Source organism: Lissotriton vulgaris, chromosome 6 (assembly GCF_964263255.1).
Source record: "Lissotriton vulgaris chromosome 6, aLisVul1.2, whole genome shotgun sequence".
Taxonomy (NCBI): domain Eukaryota; kingdom Metazoa; phylum Chordata; class Amphibia; order Caudata; family Salamandridae; genus Lissotriton; species Lissotriton vulgaris.
The window spans coordinates 1,109,762,389-1,109,768,164 of record NC_141694.1 but is presented as its reverse complement, the minus strand read 5'-3'; positions in this window follow the sequence as shown (position 1 = coordinate 1,109,768,164).

Sequence of the window (5,776 nt, the reverse complement as noted above, 5' to 3'; positions counted from 1 at the left end):
TGTATTGATATAGGAAAAGTCACCATTGGCCAGTGCTCAGCAGGCTGGCGATAAACTATCTGGCTTACCGTGTCACAAGTTTCTCAACTGAGCGTTTTTTCAGGGCTGCCGGTGCCATTGTAACAGTGAAAAGGAACAGTCTATTGCCCCAAAACGTGGAGAGGTTAACCATGGTCAAAATGAATCAGCACTTTATACTACCTGATTACACCATACCTGAAGCACAGCAGGAAGAGGAGGACAGTGACTTAGGTGACAAAAGTAGTGTGGTAGATGACCTACTTCTGGGTGAACCACCAGATTTTGAGGACGAGCTCTACTTCTCTGACAATTAGGTTTTCTACTTGTTACTTTCTTTCTTCCTTATTTACTTTTATTATTTGTGTGTGTCTTTGTCTTTCTGGTTCGAATTGAATCACAACAAATCCATCACCACTGTCTTGTCTTTCTATTGCCGTATTGGAGTTGCAACTGTGTGCATTTATTAAAGAAGTCCACTCCTCCAAGTCCTGCTCCATCCATCCTGACTCGCCCTAAAGCTATTTCCCTCAAGCCAGAAATTGGATGGAGACTAGTACAAGAAATGTGTGCCTGCCTCGTGAAGTCTCTCCAAAACATGATTACAGCTATCCTCCTTTACAAGCCGAGAGGGACTGTCCCTTGAGATGAGAACAGGTAATGATGGCATGCATTGGACGCTGACTCTGAATGACTGGTGTTTGTGTTGTTGTTATTGTGCATGAACTAGTGTACTAGTCTTTAATCTACAGTACACACTAAAACAAAGTGACGGCAGGGGCGTAACACAGCCCCCACAGCCCCCGTGGTACGGGGGGCCCCCTCAGCACTGCACTCTGGCCAGAGAGCTCCTGAATTGAGCCTGGAGGGGGCCCCTCTTTGTACCGTGCAGGGAGGCTCCTCAATTTTTGTTACGCCAGTGAGTGACCAAGTCAATGTTCCCCTTCTTGTTGCTTAATAACAAACTGTACTTCTACTGCAGGGCGATCTATTGCATTTTTGAATATGGAATCTGGACTCACTCGGTACAACACTACAGACTGAGTTGGATACCATGATGATGATGATGACCACATACTGTATACTCTTCGCAGTGAGTCAGTATAATCGGAAATGATTGATGGAATAACTCGGGGCATTTCAGGAAGTGGCATAAAGGTAAACAGGTCAATCAACAACAACCACAGCAGACCTACATGTCTGTGTAGTGGTGGAGTAGAGTCAGTGTAGTGGAGTGGTATGATTGACAGAGGGGCATTGATTTAGTTACTTAATTAATGTGGAAAATTCTATGTTGCTCTATATGTGTGCTCTGTCTAGCTCAGTCAAAAATCTAAGCAACCTGGAGTTTGGGTGGGTGCCGTGGGCCTGCTCTGTCCTGTTGTTGTTGTAGCGTGGTTAATGCTGGAAACAGAGTAGACATGATTTAGCCACGCTGCCTCTGAAACTGTTCTTGTTTCACTCCTCCGTAATTTATGCATTTTTTTCTCCTTGATTTTTCAATATCCCTTTGGTTTTTCCATCTACACTTACAGGCCGGCCTTTACCCTGTGCTATACTGGGAAAAACAACTCACACTTACCTTACTAATCTGCATTCACCAGGCAGGCAGTGGGGCACCCAAGATTGATGGACGGAGCGTCCATGGAAGGGAAGACCAAGAGATGCAACTTATCAATTTGACCTGGATAATACAGTAATTGTGTATCATTCATCATCTTTTAATTAATTTTTTTAATTTTTTTTCTTCAATCATTACAACTGTGTGTTGTTGATTATTAGGTTTACTCTTAGCTTTTGATTATATCCCTACAACTATTTTCTTTTTCTTTGCCAGCTTTAAAAGTAAGCTTGGTACAACATAACAAAAATAAAATGTATGTGATTTGGGTTTCCTTGAGGGCAGACAGGCAATGCAATTGCATAATAATTATAATTAATAATATACTGCTGCCCTGTACTGTCTACAAGTCTACTTAGTAGTAGTACTACTTATCATGATTCAGTAACCACATCATACCTGCATTTCCTTTTGCTTCCTTAACAGATTTATGAAGATGATGTTCATCTGCCAACATTGTGTGTTGTCCATGTGTAGTGTTTGTCTTTGTCAATCAAACCTTTCCCTCAAATACTCCTTCCCAACCATTCATCAAACTCTAACCCCCGGGCTGTGTGATTTACTGAGGTGTGACTAAATTAAATTTACACCAATAATTGATCACACACTTGCTGGGGTGGATGTGATTAAAGCAAGTAAGCAACACTAATTCAAGCCAGGCAGGGCGAGGATCTTCTAATTCTGCTCTAAGTATATATAGCGTCAGCCACACTGGCGCCAGATTAGATTGCCCAGTGCCCACCCATGCTCAGTAGTATTCGCTATTCCTTTTTCTAGTGGAATATAATTATATTAACCCATTATTATTTGCCGACATGGATTTCATCCTTCCAGCATTAAAGGTCATGCTTGTCCACTTCATAGGTCGAGTCCACTACTTCAGTTTGTTGTAACTTGTACTAGGCTATCCCTGCCACCATTATGTTTTATTTTACTTTAGCATTAATAATATCAATTTCATTCATCATCACTTTCTTCTTGTTTGGCAGTCTTCTTCTTGTTTACTACTTACTTACTACTTACTGTACTTCTACTACTCGTTCCCTGGTCTCCCTCTAGTGACTGACTTGTCTCATTTTGGGTTTTTTCAAATGCACCCGTCTACTACTGCTACCACCATCCACCATGGATGGCACCTTAGGAAAATCAAACCATCACCAAGCAGCCATTGTTTCGGCTAAACATCATACACAGGTAAGAGAAGAAGTGTGCGGGAGTCAATAATGTATATCTGATGAATTGGAAATTAATTAATTCACACAACCACATCCATCTGAGTACATATTACAAAGGGGTTTAGTACGTAGTTGCAGAATGCAGAGACTAGGAGGAGAGACTGACAGTAGTATGACAAGTGAGGGTACTGCATCTATCTGTCGGTGTGTTACACTATTGGCAGATTTCAAAAACTGTCTGCAGCCCTGCAGCAAAAGGAGGAAACAAAAACAAACAAGAGTAATCATATGTATTGGAAAACTATAAATCATTTCATACCCTAACAAATATAAACTAGAAGAAAAACTCACACCTGGCCCACCCCACCCCACTCCCTAGCCTCAACCAATGTCCAATAAATTAAATAAAAGAGTTAGCTGTTCAAGAAAAAGTAAATCCCAAAGTTCCCCAACTAGCCCCAATATCCCACCCACCCAAAAAAAATTTTTTAAAAGGGGCAAGAGTCAAAGAAGGACTGGGGTCATTGATGTGATGACCGAGTCTGACGGCTAGCTGCGGGGGTGCTGGCTAGTTTACTGTTAGACTTCCTCCATCTGGGCCTCCAGGTGCTCCGCCCCTAAGGAGCATGCAGTGCCGAAAGTTCCTGCAAGGAACAACAGGGGTGGGCAGCAGTAGATGTTGTTGGCAATGGTGATAGGCGGCGGGAGGCTGCCAGAACACTGCGCTGTACCACCGGAGGCACGGGGGCTGGCTGGGTCGCGGAGCATTGGAGGAAGAAGCTGCAGCTGCCGCCTCCTCCTCCGCCAGGACAACCAGCCGGTGATATTCATCATGGTTGGCCTCCAGTTCTCGTTGCCGGGCCCTGGGCGCCAACTCCTGCCAAGTGGTTTTGGAAGGTGTATCTATATCAAGAAAGGAAAAATAAGAGAATTGTTGTAACCAATACTCTAAGCAAACAATAACACAAAATTAAATTACAGTCCACACATAAAAATTATAGTGGCACAGTAGTAACAGTAGCACTAGCAGCTGTTGTATCCTCCCCTCCTCCTCACTTCCCTTCCTCTGCCCCTGAGATTTGGATGTGAGGATTTTAATACTTTCAGGCACTTGGAGTAGAGTAGAAGTATTCTTTTTCTCTCTCTTGTTTAGCAACAAGGGGGACAAGGGTGATAGTGACTATCACCCTCAATAAATTCAATTAACAGCTACTGTACCTACTTCAATCAGGCCAGACATATCCCTGGGACCTTTTCACACCCAAGATCAAAAAAGGATTAAATGCACAATGAACAACTCAAACTTGCTGTCTGAAGCCGCAATAAACTTCTTCAACTCGCAAACCCTGAGCGAAGCTGATCTAATTGCTCACGGGGAGCATTTCACATCTATACTGCCACAAAAGCTTGCAGGTCCTCCCCCACTAAAGTTAATCTTCAGGAAAAATGGGGAAAAAACAAAATACAGAAAAAGCAGAGAGTGCAGCTCAAGTTACTGAAAAAGATCAATAAATTCGAGCCTGCGTAGGCTAAGAAGATTTCCAGGAAACATCAATGCACGAGCATCCCTGAATCATCAAAGGGTAGCCCTAAAAAGATTAAAATGGAACATCAAGAGAGACTGTGAGAACGAAATCTTGGTAAAATTCCTATATGATATCAATTGCAATAACAGCGCCCGTTTTTGGAAAACTGCGAACGGGATAATGCGCCCAAAATTCAAGGACATCGGGTCTCACATCTCAGAAGTAATCAGGACAAAATATCTTACTAGCCACTTTAACAACCACATGGAAAACGCAGGAGAACAAATGGACAATAGACGGCTCTCAGAGGGAATAGCCATAGCTAGTATATCTGAGATAACGGAGCAGGAGGCGTTAGCCACAGGAAGTAAACCATTGGGTGCAGCAAACCACCGCTGTCACTCTCAATTCAAAAGCAGATCGCCAAAGGGAAGAAAGAAGGTGTCCCAGGACCAAACGGTGTACCGCCAGCCTTGTTCAAAGCGAAGCGTAAAGAATGGGCAGATATTTTAGAACCTCTGTTCCTGGAAATTAGGCTGCTAAATAGAATACCAGAAGCCTGGAAGGGCTCAACAATAGTCCCAATTCACAAAAAAGGTGACAAGGTTGAGCCCAACAACTATTGCCTAGTTGCGCTAATTGATAATGAAGCGAAATACTTTGCAGGCATTATATTAGAGGAGCTCAGACTCTGGGCCTAGACGAATCAGATGATACCGCTGAATCAAACCGGTTTCCGTAAAATGACTAGCACAGCTACAAACATCCTTGCAATTTCTCTAATAATTGATGCAGCAAAAGCCTCCAAGTTACCCTTACATCTATGCTATATTGATTTTAGCGCTGCTTTTGACAATATCGACAGAGGCTAACTATGGGGGAAACTGGCACAATGGGGTATCCCACAGACCAGCTTAAACATGTTGATGCTTCTACATACGGACACCTGGGTGCAGGTGAAACTAGGCGGAGGCACCCATCTCTCCTCGAAAGTACCAACCACAAAAGGACTGAAGCAGGGTTGTGTGCTTGCACCAACCCTGTTTAACTTATTCATAGCTGACCTTCCAAATGTGCTGGATGCCTGCAACTCTCACGCTCCCAGGTTGGGAGGGAGCACTTTAACAAATCTCATGTATGCAGATGATGTAGTTCTGCTAAGTCATACTTATGTCGGCCTTCAACATCTACTAACTGAAATGCAGAAATACGCAACAGAAAATAACTTACAAATAAACCTGAGCAAAACGAAGACAATGTCAATCAATAGCAAAAAGAGCACACAGAAACATTGGTTCCTTGGCGGAACTAAAATTGACCACGTCAGGGGGTGTAAGTATCTAGGAGTCGTATTTGACAAGGAAGGTTCCTTTTGGCGCCAAAAAGAGGAAATAAGAAGGAAAGGTCTGTTAACTGCCTTAACGATGAAAAATCTT